Source organism: Ovis canadensis, chromosome 3 (assembly GCF_042477335.2).
Source record: "Ovis canadensis isolate MfBH-ARS-UI-01 breed Bighorn chromosome 3, ARS-UI_OviCan_v2, whole genome shotgun sequence".
Lineage (NCBI taxonomy): Eukaryota > Metazoa > Chordata > Mammalia > Artiodactyla > Bovidae > Ovis > Ovis canadensis.
Window position 1 is genome coordinate 1,781,774 of NC_091247.1, and position 17,814 is coordinate 1,799,587.

General features: G+C 59.5%; 1 long non-coding RNA gene across 1 annotated transcript; it reads left to right on the top strand.

Moving 5' to 3' along the window:
• Positions 1-467: 467 nt before the first annotated feature.
• LOC138435330 (uncharacterized) lies at positions 468-8,064 on the top strand. The gene is made up of 4 exons (XR_011255040.1): positions 468-633; positions 5,279-5,514; positions 7,072-7,216; positions 7,324-8,064. It is a non-coding gene; the product is annotated as an uncharacterized lncRNA (long non-coding RNA).
• Positions 8,065-17,814: the final 9,750 nt, after the last annotated feature.

The window sequence follows — 17,814 nt, forward strand, 5'->3', positions numbered from 1 at the left end:
CCCGTCTGCAGACCTAACCCGGAGGGGGCCCGGCCCACGCTTGCTGGTCTGCCGGGCCGGCCCTGTGCCTGGCCCGCAGTGGGCCTTCTAGAAGCGTCTGTGTTGCTTTCAGAAGGTCTGGGGGCGAGAGCCACGGCAGGGGAGGCCCCCGGGGGTGTCCTCGGGCGGAGCCCCGCTGTGTCGTCTGCCCGTCGGTGCTTGTGAGCCGCAGCGAAGCCCCAGGAGCCAGAGGAGGCGCCCGGGGACCCGTGTCCTGAACCCCACTGCCGTCCAGCCTCCAGACTCTTCTGGGGCCCAGGAAGCCACCGACGGCCGGGCCGCTGACTTCAGTCAGTCTGGCCACTGTCCCCGCTGGCGGAAGCCATCAGGCTTGGTGGTGGCATTGGGTCCCTCTAGCCCCTGCCCAGTCACTTCCGGTTTCCTGCAAGGAAGCCACGCAGGCTGACTTGGACGAGGGCCCTGTGTTTGCTCAGCAGCCTCGGCAGACCCCGGACCTGACCGTGGCTGCTGCTTGAGCCCTGAGTTTCTCCCTCAGGACGTTCACCAGGAGCCTGAGGCAAGGCCCCAAAACACGCAGCCCTGCCTCTCTGGACGGCGCAGTCTGGGAAGCCTGGCTACAGGAACCCGGAGCGGGTGGGTCAAACCTCTGTTTTCTTGCCTGCTTACAGGACAGTAAGGGCGGGGCCCCGCAGACCCCGCGGGGAGCTGTGTGGAAGGCCGGCAGCTGGTGGGCCAGCTGGTGGGCCCTTCGTGGCCACGCGGACGTCTTCCGTCACGGCCAGCAGGTTCCCGGGGAGGACACCCTGAGGGCATTCTCCTTGACCTCCCTCCCCTCAGCTCCTGAAAGCCCCTCCGCCTCTCCTGCCCCTGCCTGCCCAGCCGGCTGCCCGAGAGACACCCATCCAGGCCCCGCCAGCAGCCCCTCCCCTCGCCCCCTTTCACTCCACTCAGCCGTCCAGGCTTCCCCTCTGTTTGCTGTTTCAATCATCTCAGGGCAATTTCCTCTCTCGTCTGAGCACTGATTCCTCCCCAGATGGCTTCCTCCCCGTCTCCCTTCACCAGGGTCTCGGGCCAAACCCCAGGGCTGGGGGTGGGGAGGGTTAGGGTTAGAGGCCCCGGCGGGGAGGGCCCGCAGAGCGCGGCGGTGGGCAGGCAGGCAGGCAGGCGCTCGCTGGGAAACGGCCGTTCCCTGCAGAAGGGCCGCGGAGCACAGCTCGGGGCTCGTCCCACCAAACCATGCGCGGTGGCCACAGATATGCCATGAAGCACATTTTTAGACTGTGAGTCAATTGCTAATAGAGTGATTTTTTTAATCATCCCAGAAGGAAGGCTGATTTACAGTTCTTCTGTGCTAGGGCTGAGTCGTCAGGGAGGGGCTTTCAAAGTGGCTCGAGTGGAGGCAGGGGGCCAGGGGCCCCCAGACCAGCCACCAGCGGTGCGGCGGCTGGGGGACTGGTCAGAGAAGGTTGCACAGACCTCCTGGCCCATTGCCACGAGGAGGTGCGCTCCCCAGGGAAGGCTTGGGCAGGGCCTCCGTCAGCTCTGACACCAGCTTGTTATCACAGTGACCCCAATTTCTCATGAGAGGGGACATAAATCAGTTGCGCAGATGGCTTTTCTGCGTCCCAGCCTGTGCCAAGTCCTTGGGTATGACGAGATGAATAAGACAAACCTCTTATGCATGGCAGACAACTTGTGGGAAGAAGAACGTTCCAGATCTAAACAACTAAACCGTGGTGGCCGTGTCCCCTCCGAGCCTACAGCGCAGGGGCTGCAGGCGAGCAGGCCCGTCAGGCCAGGCGGTTCCAGGTCTCAGGACCTCGGGGCCGCCCAGCATCACTCCCTACATGGTGACCACCACTTGGCAGCCTCGGGCGTGGCCGGGGAGGCTGATGCAACCAAGCGGGGCGGGAGCCTGGCTGTCCCCCTCCCTCCCTGCCGAGTCTCCCTCCCTCACTGGGCCAGGGCACCCTCTGGCCGTGGGGGCTTCTACAGGGCAGCTCCCGGGACCTCCACGGTCTCCACTTGGTGGGGAGCCAGAACCAGAGAGCTCGGTGACCCTGCTTTTTCATCTTCCGGGTCGACAGAGCCTCAAGGCCACCTTGGCACCAAAGCTGACAGCGGGTGGGGCCCCTGGCTGTGTGCCTGGGGGCGCAGCGTCTGCAGCCTCGGATCCACCAGCTGGGAAGCAGAGTCACCGTGCGTTGCCGTCGCAGAGGCAGCAGGAGGGTAGAGCTGTCTGCCCCAGGACAGCGAATGACAGGCCCCCGTCTGTCCCGAGTGCCCAGCAATCTGGGCCCCCTTGTTTCTCAGTCCCACAACAGACGCGGCTGTCCCCCACGGCTCTCCCAGGGCACCTCTGGATCCTCCGAATGGCCTGAGGCTGCCTCTGGTAACTGGTCGGGGTGCTCAGTGGAAAAAGCTGCCCTACAGAGAGATGGAAGGCAGCAAAAGGCAGAGGAGCGAGGCCCTGCCTGGGCCCTCAGAGTCGGCACTGGAGGGGACCCCAAGCCACGGTGGTCAAAGACAGCCGGGAGGAAAGGAGGCGGAGGGCAGGTTCTGGGGGGGCAGGAGCAGGAAGGTGGGGTACCCCGAGCCGAGCAGAACCTGATGGGCAGTGGCGGCCACCACGGAGGTCGAGGATGCTCCCGGGTATGGCACCCGGCCCATCACCAGGGGGTTGTCCCCACCCCCAGACTTTCCCCCTCACCAGTCAAGCTGCTCTGGACACAAAGATGCCCCTGGTCCTGGGAGGAGGGTTGGATGAGCACAGAAGAGGCTGGGCCTCAGGGTCCCAGGGCTGGAGCGATCAGGCCAGGGCCCGCACTGCCGCAGAGGAGACAGCCAGCTTGGGTGGGGATACATGAGCGCAGGTCCTGAGGCGTTCCCCCACGTCCCCTGTCTCAGGGGAACCCTAGCTGGTGGGGGAAGGGCGCAGAAGGCTCCCCAGGGCCTGGAGCGAGGGTCTCCCACGGGCAACAGCTGCGTCTCCCTCGGGTCTGCTCACGGGTCCGCCCGGCTCCCAGGGCTGAGCAATGCCCCCTACTGCCCGGTGGGCCACTCTTGAGCCGAGCGACCGGGAGCCGCCTGCTGACGCTTGCTGAATGCCTGATGCCAATGGTGGGCCGCGCCTGAGCCAGGCGGACCCGGAGCCGCTGGCTGACGCTTGCTGAACACGCGATGCCGACGGTGGGCTCCTGAGCCGGGCTGACCCGGGAGGCCGTCAGGAATCAGAAACCGGGAAGCAGTGAGGTGGCCATCTCAGGCTGCCAGGACCTGCCCTGAAGCAGGGTCCCGAACCAACCAGAGACGAGGGTCAGAGAAAGTCAGCGTTGCCATTAGACAGAAATTCTTCTTTTTCTAATGGTGGGGAAAGAGTCTGAACTTGACCCAGACACTTTAAATGAACACTCTACTGATACTGAAGCTGAAACTCCAATCCTTTGGCCACCTGATGCGAAGACCTGACTCATTTGAATAGACCCTGATGCTGGGAAAGATTGAAGGCAGGAGGAGAAGGGGATGACAGAGGATGAGATGGTTGGACGGCATCACCGACTCAATGGACACGGGTTAGAGTAAACTGCAGGAGCTGGTGATGGACAGAGAGGCCTAGAGTGCTGCGGCCCACGGGGTCGCAGAGAGTCAGACACGACTGAGGACTGAAGTGACTGAAAGGTCCCAGAGGCAGCAAGAGACAGAGGCGACTCAGTCAGAGTGCCGAGAGCCTCTCGGTCAGCTCAGGGAGGCCCCAGGGCTCCCCCAGGGAGAGCTGGAGCAGACCCCTTAGCGCCAGTGGCTCAGGGAGGCCCCCACGGCCAGGGACAGCCTTCAGAGGCCCCCAGGCTGCCAAGGCTGATGCCCACCCACCTCCACCCCCTGGGATGCAGTTCCAAACCAAAAACAATCGTGTAAAGCAACCCTAAAAGAAGGGGAAAGAAGCCTCAGGAAACCTTTACTTTCGTACCACAAATTTCACTTGCTTTCAGCCCCATGCGAGGCTGGGAGTCTGGCTTTCTTTCTCTGGTTTTTCCATAAACCACACCCAATACTCTGGGGGCAAAAGGTAGGCCGGGACACTCAACTCCCCCAGGGGGCCAGCGTCCTGTCCCCCATATGGTATCCCTACCCCAACCCCCGGCTACCGCCCCCCCCCCACCGCCCCAGCTACAGACACCCCTGCCCCCGCCCCAGGCTGGCACACAGCCCCCGCTGGGCCGGCGGAACCGCCAGACCAAACGCTCGGGCAGCCCCAGGGCTGCCTCCCAGTGAGGCTGGCCTGGGACACACGGGGATTCCACAGATTCAGGGCACGCCAGCAAGAACCTGAGATGCTCTGACGCTCCGCTTTGCCCCGCCACTCACCCTCCGAGCGGCCGAAGTCATTGTTCAGACCAGGAGGATCTGAGGGAAGAAGCGCGCTGCTGAGCTCTGTGGGCAGAAGCGGTCCGCGCACCAGCAACAGACCGAGTCTCAGCCAGAAGGGAAACACAGCCAACGCTTCCCAGGGGGCTCACGCTCACACTCGCATGTGCGACTCTCCTGCGACCCCCTGGACTGCAGCCCGCCGGGCTCCTCTGTCCACGGGATTTCCCAGGCTTGAATGCTGGAGTGGGGTGCCATTTCCTCCTCCCGGGGATCTTCTCGACCCAGGATCGAGCCTGCGTCTCCTGTGTCCCCCTCATTAGGTGGATTCTGTCCCACCAGTGCCACCCAGGACGCCCCACACAGGAGACACTGGGGTCTGGGGTCAGGCACGCCTGGGCCCAGTGTGTGGATCTGGGAAGCTGTCCAATGCCTCTGCACCGACTTGCCCATCAGGGAAGTGGAGACGATGCCTGTGCCTTCGGGTTGGCAGTGAGGGTGAGGGAAGTGCCATCTGGCCTGTGATACACAGAGGCACGCACGCGAGCACACACTGCCTGTGGGGAAGCGTGGCCGCGGGCACTCCAGTTGCATGCCAGGAAGTATTTAACAGCAGCTCCAGGGCTGGAGCAGGGCAGCCCCTCTGACCTGTCGAGGGCAGGTGGGCAGCGGAGCCAGTATGGGTCTCACTCCCCCCTGTGCAGCAGGCGCCCCCATAAAGCCTCACCTCAGTTTCTCATTGGTCTCGGTTGCTGTGTCCTACTCTTTGGGATCGCAGGGACTGGAGCCGTCAGGCCCCTCTGCCTACAGGATTCTCCAGGCAAGAATATTGGAGTGGCTCACCATTGCCTCCTCCGGGGGATCTCCCGGCCCGGGACTGAACCCGCGTCCCTTATACCTCTGGCACCCGCAGGCCTGCAGTCAGCTTCTAGAGATTAAGGAGGCCGAGCGCCCTCCGTGGCATCAATATTCCCACCTGGCCGGACTCCACGCTCCCTTCGTGATGTCTCTGACCCAGAGCTGAGGAGAGACACAGCCAGTCGGCGCCGGCCACCCCAGCTGGGACGCTGCACCCCAGGAGTGCGGCCTGACGGGGCTGTGGACGGGCCTCTGGAGGGGCAGCTGAGACCAGCTCGGAGACGACGCCCTGTGAGCGTGAGGCTGGGGCCCCTGCAGGACATGGCGCCCACCCTAAATCCACGGCCCGCCCCCAAGGGGGCCAAGGCAGGGAGGGGTCTAAGAGCCCGGAGAAGGGAGCAGGGCTGGGCCTGCTCAGCAGCACTGCTGGCAATTAAGTGAGAGGCGGTCTGTCCTGCCCGTCTGTCCACGTACCTCCAGGCTCCCGGAGAAAAGCGCTTCTACCAGAGGCTGTGAGGCCCTGCCAGCCACCCCCGCCACAGCCTCCTGGTGACACGGCCTTGCTGGGGGCGGGTGTGCACGGCTGCATGGCGGGGGCAGGGAGGGAGCGGGGGCCAGCTCACACATGAGCCCTTGGGGCCGGGGACCCTGCTTCCTGCAGACCCCACCCTGGCTTCCCTTTGGGACAGCGGGGAGGCAAGCTGTGCTCACCCCCTGCCTGTTCTGCGAAGGGTTCCCCGGAAAGGGCTCGACCGCAGCCCCAGGAGGAGCTGTTTCCCCAGGCTGGGGGTGCCGGGAGGTGCCTAGTGACTGGACCAGGACACCACAGCAGGAGAGACGCCGGGGCGCTCGGCCCACTGGAGGCTCTGTCTCTCAGGCGCCTGCCCTGGACCGGAGGAGCCCGCCGTGCAAGCTCTCCTCTCCACGGGCCAGCGCCTCCAGCGACTCGTCGGGCCGGGCAGAGTCCCGGCCCCTTTCCCCGACCGCCATCAGCTCCAGCCTCCCCACGGGGTGTGCCGCGGCCCTGGCCTCATGGCTGGCCAGCCCGGCTCTCCCTCCACCTAGGCCGGGGGCCCTCACTCTTTCAGGCCTTGGTGCCCGGAGGACCGCCCCCCAGACCACTTTGCATTTTCAGGGCCTCCAGAGAATCCATCTCCCCAGCCCTGCAATGCCAGACCAGGTGTAGAGGGAGGGGCCGGGGCTGCACCCTGCATGGGGTGGGGGAGGAGGGGAAGGGGGCTGGGGGCTTGAGAGGCAGTGTCCCTGATGGGCCCCAGAGGCTCCCTCCAGCGGGCAGGGGGCAGGACAGTACCAGGAGCCTCGTCCCCCGGCAAGTGTGCTTTTGATTAGCTGTACGAGAAAGCCGTGGGGACTGAGTGTCCACTGGCTGCGCTTCTAGGGGCTGCTGGAAGGAATGCTGCACGCAGGCGTGGAAGAGGCCCTGCTTCTGCCGTGAGAGCACATGCAAGTCTTGACCGGGATTTGCAGCCCACGGGCGGGAGCCAGGCTTAGATTCCTCTAGGAAAACATCTGAGATTCTACTGGAAAACAGCGAGGAAACCATTCTATGTCCCCACCAGGCAGCCTCAAGCTGGAAAGATCTCAGGCCTGCCTGCGTCTATACAGACAGACCACAGACTTTCTCAAGTGCAGCGTAGACGGGGCTGAGAAGCAGGACCTCTGGGCAGACACTGGAGACACCAGTAGTTTTCAAATGGTGTTTTCAGGAGCCCCAGGGGGTCCACTGGGGTGGAAGAGGCTGCCCCAGAGGGGTGAGGGGGGCCGCTCCCGCTGGGCGTCAACGAGAGCATCCCACTTTAGTCCGTTTCACCTTCTGGGCTTCCTTAGGACTTCCTGTGATAGACGCCAAGGAAACTCAGAAACGTGCTGGCCCAGAACGACTGCCCGCTCTCGCGAGGTCCTGGCAGAAACGGAGAAGCAAGACAGCCTCGGTGGCCAAGTGCCAGCTGGGTACCGCAGTGCCGGCTTCCACGTAGGCAGCCGCCAGGACCCCGTGGGTGGGGGAAGGGTAACCATGGCAACCTCCCCCCAGTCATCACTAAGTAATTCCTCCACAACGTACAATCGCTCTGTTTATAGGAGGAATGCTGACCGTATATTCTGGTTTTCCATGCACAATACTTCACTAGGAAAGAATGCAGAACCCACCAGAAGGAGCTCACGTTGCACTTTTCCCAGTCAACCAAACCTCTTCCCGGGCCTTGGGGAATATGACGGGTGGGGTTCCACCATTCGGCCTGCAACCTGAGAAGGTGCAGAGACTGCCCGGCTTCAGATCCACCACCTGGAGGAGGGTCCCCACAGGTCAAAGCACGGGGGCTCCCCACCTGAGAAGCTTCCGGAGCCACAAGGGGCTGTGGACTGTGCCAGTCGAGGGTCTGGAGCCTGTAATTGGGCCAAACCACCCAGGCACTGGTTCATCAGAATGAATCTCAACTCTCTGAAGCACGAGGGTCTGGCTTCCCGCTGGCTGAGGCCACAGACGCGGCTCCGTGTCTTCAGGGAGCCCTCACGCTCTGGGAGGCGCACACGCTCGCTTCCTTGCCACACAAAGTTCAAATTGAGGAGGGAAAGATGAGTTTCAGATGCTAAGAAAAAAAGTCCTTAGGGACTTTTCGAGGAAACGAATCAGCCCGCTCTCGGGCCTCCGCGGGAGAGAAGCCTCCGCTCTCTGCCCCGTCTCTGATGGACGTGGCTGCCGTGTCGTTGGTATTCCAAACGTGGCCTGTAATTTCCTGCGACCTGGAAATCCAGATGTTCCCCGGTTTAGACTTCACTGCTCAGAACAATGGATTTTAGTAAAATGCCCCCTGGAACTTCTCTGGAACTCTCTTTTTAATGGGATGAGCGTGACGGAAAAATGCAGAAATTGCCAAAGTGTGCCTTAATGAATGATCACGGGGTGGTGCCAGGTGTGACACCCAGGCGGTGGCCGCTATGGAGCCAACCTTCTCACTAGGAGCTCGGAGCCCCTCCTACCTATGTCCCCTCACCCAACCCCAGAGCCTCTAAGGCCTCCTTAAGGAAGATCCATCTGTGTGGCTGGGGACACTCCTGTTTCCTTTGCTGTGTAACCTTATTGAGGCCTTTATTTAGAAGAAAAGAAAGTTAGCTTGTTGCTTGAAGGGGAAGCCTCCCCCGGGGTGGCGGGGAGGAGCTCTGGGAGGGAGGACCAGCCTGAGGCGGCCCCCTGGGGGAACAATGACCCCTCTGGCTCTCCCGCCCATCCTCCACCGATGGCGCCCGAGTGTGACTCAGGCCGCTGGCATTTGCAGGCTGCCTCCAGCGAGCTGGAGAAGGAATCCCAGCTATTAAAGGCTGTGCTAATTACAAGCAAGCGCCTCCCAGCAGATGGTCCAGCGTGGGTAATCCTTTCCTTTCCCTGCCCCTACATCCTACATTTTTTGATGATAGGAGGCAGAGAACTGGTCTAGGATTCAAAAGATGAGCTGTCCTCCAGTTTCAAATGCCCTCCCTTCCTCTGGAGCGTGGACGCCCCACCCAAGCCCCCTCCTCTGCAGAGAGAGTGCCCAAGAGCTGCTCAGCCTTGGCGTCCACCCTGCCCAGGGGCAGTGAAATGGGACGGTGTTACTCGCTCGTCGTGTCTGACTCTTGTGACCCCATGGACTGCAGCCCGCCAGGCTCCTCTGTCCATGGGGTTCTCCAGGCAAGAAGACTGGACTGGGTTGCGGTGCCCTCCTCCAGGGGCTCTTCCTGACTCAGGGATCAAACCCCGGTCTCCCGAACTGCAGGCGGATTCATCACCATCTGAGCCACCAGGTCACTAAGTCAGTGGACAGAATCAGCCGCCTTCCTATGAAGAGACAAAGCCCTCGGAGCAAGCAAAGGAGGGGACGCCCTGGGGCCCAGTGGGCAAGATCCCACCTCTCGGTGCAGGGGACCCAGATTCGCTCTCTGCTCAGGGAGCTAAGATTACATGCGCCTCGCAGCCCAAAAAGCAAAAGGAGCGTAAAACAGACGCAGTCTTGTAACAAATTCTTCAATAAAGGCTTCAAACGTGCTCCAAATCGAGAAATCTTTAAAAAAAATTAACAAATAAAAAAAACAATGCCAGCTTACAAAATACTAAAACTTTCCAAACTAACTAAGCCTATGAAACCAAAAATGTGTGGGATCCATAGGAAGAAAGCATTAAACCTAAGTTCTATAAAATCAGATGAAAAAGGAGAGAGACCTCTTCGTGCATGGGAGACATACTGAATATAAGGATGTCATCTCCTCCTGAAATTATCTATTCATGGGAACCTAATCCTCATTACAATACCATGGGGGTACTGCAAGGAATTTAAGAAACTTCTTTTTGTTAGTTTAAATAAGACAATGACTCCATGAGGACAGACCAGAACTTTCTGCTTTGACACTTAAGTCGCCGAAGCAGCCCTCCCCAACTTTAAAGCCTGCACGTTTGAAACAGCTGGGAGCTGGAGGCCTCAGGCCACCAGAGGAAGTGAGCAAATCCAGAAATAGCCCAGGAAGACACGTGGGATCACAGAAGACGATAAATTGGAGGGAGGAGATGGGATGCCCTGTAAATTATGGTCGAGCAAATGACTAGTCATTTGGAGGGAAGAAGCTTAAGGAAGACCTGAATTCCTACTCTCCCCTTCCACCAAAACAAATTCCACAAGGACAGAGTTTTAAACATGAAAAATGAAATGGTAAAAAGTCAGGAAACAAGCCACATATGGATTTGTAATACAGTCCTGGCGTGGAAAAGACCATTCTGGACCATACTGCCCCCAAAATATGGATTGATTTGCATACATAAAATGTGAAGCTTCTGCAGAGCAGACGCGTGTACACCCATGCACATACATGCCTGTGTGTCGCATGGACACTGTCGCGCACAGAGGAAGGCGTGTGTACCCGTGTGTATGTAGACGTACACACATACGGACGTAACTGTCTCACGTACATACCCAAATTCACAGATAACCCAGCAAAAAAACCAAAAACTGGCTACAGGATAGACCAAGGTTCAATCCCTTCATAAACCAAGAGCTTACACAGTCAGTTCAGTTCCGTTCATTCTCTCAGCCCCATCCAACTCTGTGACCCTACGGACCGCAGCACGCCAGGCCTTCCTGTCCATCACCAACTCCCGGAGCTTACTCAAACTCATGTCCGTTGAGTCAATGACGCCATCCAGTCATTTCATCCTCTGTTTCCCCCTTCTCCTCCCTCCTTCAATCTTTCCCAGCATCAGGGTCTTTTCCAATGAGTCGGTTATTCCCATCAGGTGGCAGATGTATTGGAGTTTCATCTTCAGCATCAGTCCTTCCAATGAATATTCTGGACTGATCTCCTTTAGGATGGACTGGTTGGATCTCCTTGCAGTCCAAGGGACTCTCAAGAGTCTTCTCCAACACCACAGTTCAAAAGCATCAATTCTTCAGCACTCAGCTTTCTTTATAGTCTGACTCTGACATCCATACATGACTCCTGGAAAAACCATAGCTTTGACTAGATGGACCTTTGTCCACAAAGTAATTTCTCTGCTTTTTAATATGTTGTCTAAGTTTGTTATAGCTTTTTTTCCAAGGAGCAAGCATCTTTTAATTTCATGGCTGCAGTCACCATCTGCAGTGGTTTTGGAGCCCAAGAAAATAAAGTCTCTCACTGTTGCCATTGTTTCCCTATCTATTTGCCATGAAATGATGGGACTAGATGCCATGATCTTTGTTTTCTGAATGTTGAGCTTTAAGCCACCTTTTTCACTCTCCTCTTTCACTCTCATCAAGAGGCTCCTCAGCTCCTCTTCACTTTCTGCCATAAGGGTGGTGTCATCTGCATATCTGAGGTCATTGATATTTCTCCCGGCAATCTTGATTCTAGACTGTGCTTCTTCCAGCCCAGTGTTTCTCATGATGTACTCTGCATAGAAGTTAAATAAGCAGGGTGACAGTATGTAGTCTTGACGTCCTCCTTTTCCTATTTGGAACCAGTCTGTTGTTCCATGTCCAGTTCTAATTGTTGCTTCCTGACCTGTATACAGATTTCTCAGGAGGCAGGTCAGGTGGTCTGTTATTCCTGTCTTTTTAAGAATTTTCCACAGTTTATTGTGATCCACACAGTCAAAGGCTTTGGCATAGTCAATAAAGCAGAAGTAGATGTTTTTCTGGAACTATCTTGCTTTTTCTATGATCCAACTAAGGTTGGCAATTTGATCTCTGGTTCCTCTGCCTTTTCTAAATCCAGCTTGAACATGAGGAAGCTCTGTTGAAGCTTCCAGTACATCTGGTTCATGTACTGCTGAAGCCTGGCTTGGAGAATTTTGAGCATGACTTTACTCGCGTGTGAGATGAGTGCAATTGTGCGGTAGTTTGAGCATTCTTTGGCATTGCCTTTCTTTGGGATTGGAATGAAAACTGACCTTTTCCAGTCCTGTGGCCTCTGCTGAGTTTTCCAAATTTGCTGGCATATTGAGTGCAGCACTTTCACAGCATCATCTTTCAGGATTTGAAATAGCTCATAAACCAAGAGCTTACACAAATCAAGAAGTCTGCAATTATATGAAAAGATGTGAAATCCGACTCAAATTTTTTTGAGCTATTACACTGGCAGAATGTGAAGGTTTTCAATACCTGGTATTGGCGAGGGTTTGGAAAAGAAGCAGGCCTGAGGCCACGGGGCGATGCTGAGTCGTGTTCGTGTTGGCAGGACACTCTGCTCCTCCCGATCCACACTTAAAATGCACCTTCGGCCTCTCTGTTGGCAACTCCACAGCACGAATTCACTTACTTTTAAGGAAGGAGGCCAAGATACATACAGGAGAGTGTTCACGGCCCCACTGCTTATAAAGCCAAGAACACCGCAGGCTACGGAGCTGTCGCCCCAGCGCCGAGAGGCTAGCTGTGGGTGCTGCTCTAGATGATTCCCTGGGACATGGGCACCCTCACCATCCCCGCAATGCGGACGAGAAGCAGACACAGAGAGGCTGGGTTGCTGACCAAGGTCACCCAGCAGGTGAGCCTGGCACGTGGTGTAAACCACTCCTTGGCAGCCAGTGCCGTTCTTATCACGGTGGGCATGGGGTGGGGGAGCGGGGCTGGCATCTGGCTAACGGTTCATTCCTCGAAACAATCTGTATCACTCTTGCAAAACGTTTGAGGCTGATCCCGCTTACCTAAGCATCTGACTAACAGCAAATTGCAGGGTGGACCAGACTGCAAAGCAGGACGTCGTGGTGACTCTGCTGTGTCCTGAGCGGACTGCCCCATCCTGCAGAGCGTGGGGAGGTGCCACCGTCCTGGGAGGGAGCCTGGGGTGCCTCGGGCTCTGCAGATGCTGGACGAGGGGCCCTGCCCACCCCAGGCAGAGCTGCGGCCCCTCTAGCCTGCTGGCGCCCAGCCAGGCTGGCCAAGCAGCCCCCTCTCCTGCACGGCATGCTGCTCCCCAGCGAGGCTGCGGGGCAACGTGTCCGCACTCGGCCGACTCCAGGAAGTCATCTAAGACCAGCCATGGAAGCTTCGAGGACCCCTCTGCTGGCTTCTGGCTCCAGAGCCCTCCCCACTCCTGGGAGGACTCTTCCTGGTTGAACCTGAGATTCAACAGGGCCCTTGTCTTGCACATGAGGGCTGGGTCCCTGGGTCACCACAGGCCAGTGTGGAGGTCACTCAGGGGCAGGGCCAGGGGACCATCCACACAGGCTTCCCCTGGCCACGTTCTGGGTCCTCTCACCCAGGAGGGTTCTAAGACCTGTCTCCCTGAAGGCACAGCCAGACCCTCCCTGGGTCCTCACGAGGGTAGGGGCGCCGGGGGCTGCTTTAGGGGCCCTAGAAAGAGCAGCCTGGCCTGATGGCAAGGAGCTCAGGGCTCACCATCCAGACAACAGGTCAGCCTTCCCATCACACTTGAGTCCCCTGTCCTGGGAGAGGGGACAGCAGGGAGTGGGGGGTGGACTGCCCAGCTGGGAACCGAGAGCAGGTTAGAGTGTGCACTCCATTAGTAAGGGAGTAATTCTCCAGCCTCAGCCTCACTTCTGGGGGGCCACGGGCCACGGGGTCATGGTCCACGGGGTCACGAGGGTCAGGCCATGGGCCACGGGGTCATGGTCCACGGGATCACACGAATTGGGCCACAGTCCACGGGGATCATGAGAGTCGGGCCACAGTCCACGGGGTCACGGGAGTCAGACCACGGTCCACGGGGTCAGGTCCACGGAGTCACAAGGGTCAGGCCATGGGCCACAGGGTCACGGTCCACGGGGTCACGAGGGTCCGATACGACTGCAGTGGAAGCGCATGTCACCTTGCATACTGTAACTGGCGTTCCTCCGAAAACCAGAGCCAAGGAGGGCAGCGGTGGAGGGGTGGGGACACGCAGCTTGGGCTGGGGAGGGGGCTGGACACAGCCCTGCACGCCAGGAGCCAGCAGTCTGGGCAACCCCTTTCCCTCCTGGCCCTCGGTTTCCCTGAGTGAGGGGCGGCCTGGATGAGAGTGCTCACAGGTCCTTTCAGCTGGACTCTCCCCTGGTCCCCCAGGGCCTCTCTGGGCGTCTCCACGGGGTTGCAGGGCCCACGGGGACAGGGGAGTGAGGCTGGTCACGGTTGGTTGGCCTCACCAACCCCACATCTGGTCAGTGAGGAAGCTGGGGAGGGGAGCTGATGGGCTGGGGGCAGGGGGGTGGGCGGAGAGTGGGCACGGTGGAGGGGCTCGGGCGGACATGGACATGCTTTGAAGGCCCGAGGCTCACGGCTCCGGGAAGAAGGCCTGGGCCTGGAGGGGTGGGCAGACACACCCCAGGTGTGCCCCGGGGAGCCCCAAACGGCCGGAGGGACAGAGCGGCCATGGCCAGCCTCAAGGCCCAGTGCCCGCCCCCACGGCCGCAGCTGGGCAGCAGCTGTTTGCGGCTGAGCCCTCCCCTGCTCACCGCACCCCTTTGCTCCCAGGGCTTTTTGCTCCAAACGGTAAACATTTTATTCCCATCATCTGTGAGGCCCCCATGCAGATGACTCTAACACAACATGGAAAAGACCTTTTGCCCCTCGATCCAACACGGCAGTCTGGGAGTTGAAACGGTAAGTGAGGTGAGAAACCAGAGGGCAAGCTTTTGGCAAAACACCCCGCCTTCGTCTGGCCCGGGATAAACCCAGGGAATCACCCCTTCCCTGCACTGCGGCTGGCAGGTGGCACCACCAGGGTAAGGAAGCAGGGGGTCGGCATCTGAGTTGATGTTTCAGCCCCACCTGACCCAGGGTTGGGACACACCTCCCTAAGACCCCTCCACTGGGTGGAGCGCAGGTGTCCCCACGGCAGACGTGGGGAGCCGCTTCCCAGCTGAGCGACCCTGGGGAGGTCGCCTCCCCTCTCTGGTCCTTGCTTTCGCCTCTGTAAACGGGACGTGAGAGGGAGCCCTCTTCACAGCTGGTTGCAAGCAGAGAATCGCGTGATGCTTATAAGATGCTCAGCACACAGCTTGGGCTGCTGCGAAGCGGCCAGAATATGGAATCTTAGAAATTTCAGCCACCCCTTCAGGGAACAAACACATGCTTGGGTTGCTAATTAGAGTAACAGCTGCCGGGTACCCCGGTGGCTGCTGATGCATGAGGGGTGCGCACTGAGCCCCAGAGTAAACCCCACTCCTCTACCAGCACTTGGTGCCCCAAATGCATTAAAAGAAGACCGGCTTCTTGGGTGTCTCCCCGTGAGACTAAATCCAGTCACCGCGTGCCTGCAGCTGCCCTGAGAGAGGAGCCCCCCGCCCGCCCCACAGCCCCACCCAGCGCTGCTTTCCCCAGGTCCCTTTACAAACGCAGGATGGACAAGGCCTCCACAGTTCACTCCTGGACCCACCGGCCCCTTAACAGAGATCACACCCGAGAACAGCTGCTTGTAAATGCGGTTTTCATTAATTTCCTGGAAGATGGAGCTTTACTTTCCACATGACGGGTCTTGGGAGACGCAGGGAAGGAGGACCCAGCACAGAGCTGGCCCCCTGGTCTCTGGCTCCCTTGCTTGCACGTATTCCCACGTCGTGTGCTTCCTCATCTTCAGTCTGGGTCCAAGGCTCCAGCTCCTAGGGGAAGCGAGGGGGGCAGGAGGAAGGCCCCCAAGTGCTTGGTTGAGGGAGAATCACCCCAAGAAACTTGAACTTGCAAGCAGCTCAAGGGGGGGAGTGTTGAGACCCTGCAAGGCCCCTCTGATGGGTGGATGTCACGTCACTCCTCTAGAATGTTCTTTGAGCAGTCCCCAAACATCCCCAAACATCCATTCCAGGGAGGGGACCACTGCAGCCAGGAGGCCCGGGAAAGCAGACTCAGAGCGTGCAGCAAGGGCGCCTGGCTGGGTGGACACGAGCCCAGCCCAGCTCCAAGTGTTCGGGGAGCTCTGCTTCCTAGAGGCTCCCCTGAAATCGCTCACACAAGACAGGACACAGGGGCCATGTTTGGTGAGAGGCCAGGGCGCGGGCGGGATGAGCTCATGCGCTGGGCTGCTGGGACCCCAGACATGGAGGAGCTGCCCGGGCCAGCCCCACCGGAGCCGAGAGGCCGAGCCCGCAGCCTCCCGGCCAGCAGGTTGCAGCTGCCAGGTCCTTCGCTGGCCAGAAGCTCCTCCATCCAGCCCCAGCACGAGGGGACCGGCTACAGTGGCCCAGGGCCCCCCATCTCTCACTCCCGGGCAGTTTGAAGTGTCACAAGAAGACGGTGCCTGCAGCCCGGTCAGAAGGCCGGGGGACCCTGAGCCAGACTCAGCCACCTTGACGGCGTTCAGGTTGGTTCAGGCGCGCGCTCTGACGGCCACCGTTTCCTTGTTCATAAGACAGAATCCGTAAAGGCGCCTGTCTGATGGAGCTGCCACATGCTCAGCTAAAATTTGCAGGATGTTTGAAAACAGTCAAGGCAGGTGGCAAGTTCTTCAGAAGTGCTGGTTAAACTAAGAAAATGAGAAAGAGAGGAGGCCAGACCTAGGAGAAGGAGGAAGTCCTGGAAGGCCAGGGGACCTCGTCTCCCAGATGAGGAGCCGAGGAGTCGGAGCCCCAGGGCCCAGCGGGTGGGCAGGCGTGGCCTTGAACCAGACGCTCTGGGGAGGACCTTGAGGGCCTGGGTCTGTTCCCCAGGTCACAGCGCCTGCTCTCCCTGCCCGGGGAAGCCCCGCAGGGGTGATCGCTGCACAGACATCTGCGCCACTTCCCCAACAGCGCAGGTGTGGTCTGGCCCACAGGTCCTGGCTTTGGACCTCAGAAGGGGTCCCTGCTCCAAAAATCAGGGCGCTGAAGCAGCACCCCCACCCTAGGGTGGCCCACCCATGTAGCCAGACCTGCCCGGCTCGCGGAGCCCTGTTCCAGGCTTCGAGGCCGAGGCCCAGCCTCCCCGGGCAGCTGCCCCAGAGCACAAGCCATACCAGCAGGCTCTGCACCCCCCCACCCCCCGTCACCTGCTCCCTTAGGCCCCAAACATGGCTTATTTTTACGTGAAAAGATTTACAGTTTTAGGTGCGAAATATTTCACACACCTCACCAAGTACAGAGCAGCACCGTCCAGTGGCCCTCTCTGTGATGGGGCCGCAAGGGTGGGGGGGCGGCTGACCCCGGCCCGTGCAGCTTGGCCGCCACTGGACAGACACATGGGCCTGGACCACTGGACGCAAGACCACCACCTGCCTGGCCTGGGGGCCTGCAGGATAAGCCACGCGGGACAGCGCGGGCTCAGAGAATACGACCCAGATGCCACAGATCCCGACGTTCGTGGGGTTTCTGTGCAGTCTGGTTTCTCCAGAAGCAGGGCTAGAGGCCGGGGTTGGAAGGCGGGTTGTCCACTGGGAGGATGGAGACGTAATTCAATGAGGGTTTATTCCCAAAGCAGTGGCGAGGGAACAGCAGAGCTCGGATTCAAAGCGGCGACTGCAGCGGGCATGCTACGGACAGCACGGTGCCTGGGGGCTGCCGTCCAAGCCCCTAGGGAGGAAGGGAAGCATTTTCCAGACCCCACGTGGAGAAGCCGGCTTGAGAGGAGACGTGGTCCGCCGAGATGGCCTCATGGGCGGGGGGTGTCCCTCAGCCTCTCCGCCCTCCTCTCCTCCCCCATCACCCAGTAGCTGAGCCCACCGGGAAATCAGAGGGGTCCCCCAGGACCGTCCTCCAGGCAGACAGTAGAGGGGAGAGAGACCGTGGGTGCAGAGGGGTGCGCGAGACACCAACTGATGTAAAAGGGTGCAGCCGCCACGGAAATCTTCATGCTCCTTGGAGGGTTTCCAGGTGACCCAAGGGTTCCACCCCTGGGTACACACCCCAAGGAACCGGAAGCGGGGACCCAGAGGCTCACAGCAGCACCTCCACAGTAGCTGAAGCTTAGACCCGTGTGTCCACCAGCAGACCAAGGGCCAATAAGACACGGCCCAGCCCTACCGTGGAACGGACTCAGCCGTGAGAAGACGTGAAGCGCCGATTCATGCAACCACAGGGACACGTGATGCTGAAGAAAGAAGCCAGACAGGAGCGCGGACACCGCGCGTGCGATGTGGAGACAGGCAGACCCACGGTGGGGGGCCAGGGGGGAGGTGTCCAGGGCCCGGGGGCGATGGGGGCCTTAGCAGGGTCTCTGTTGAGGT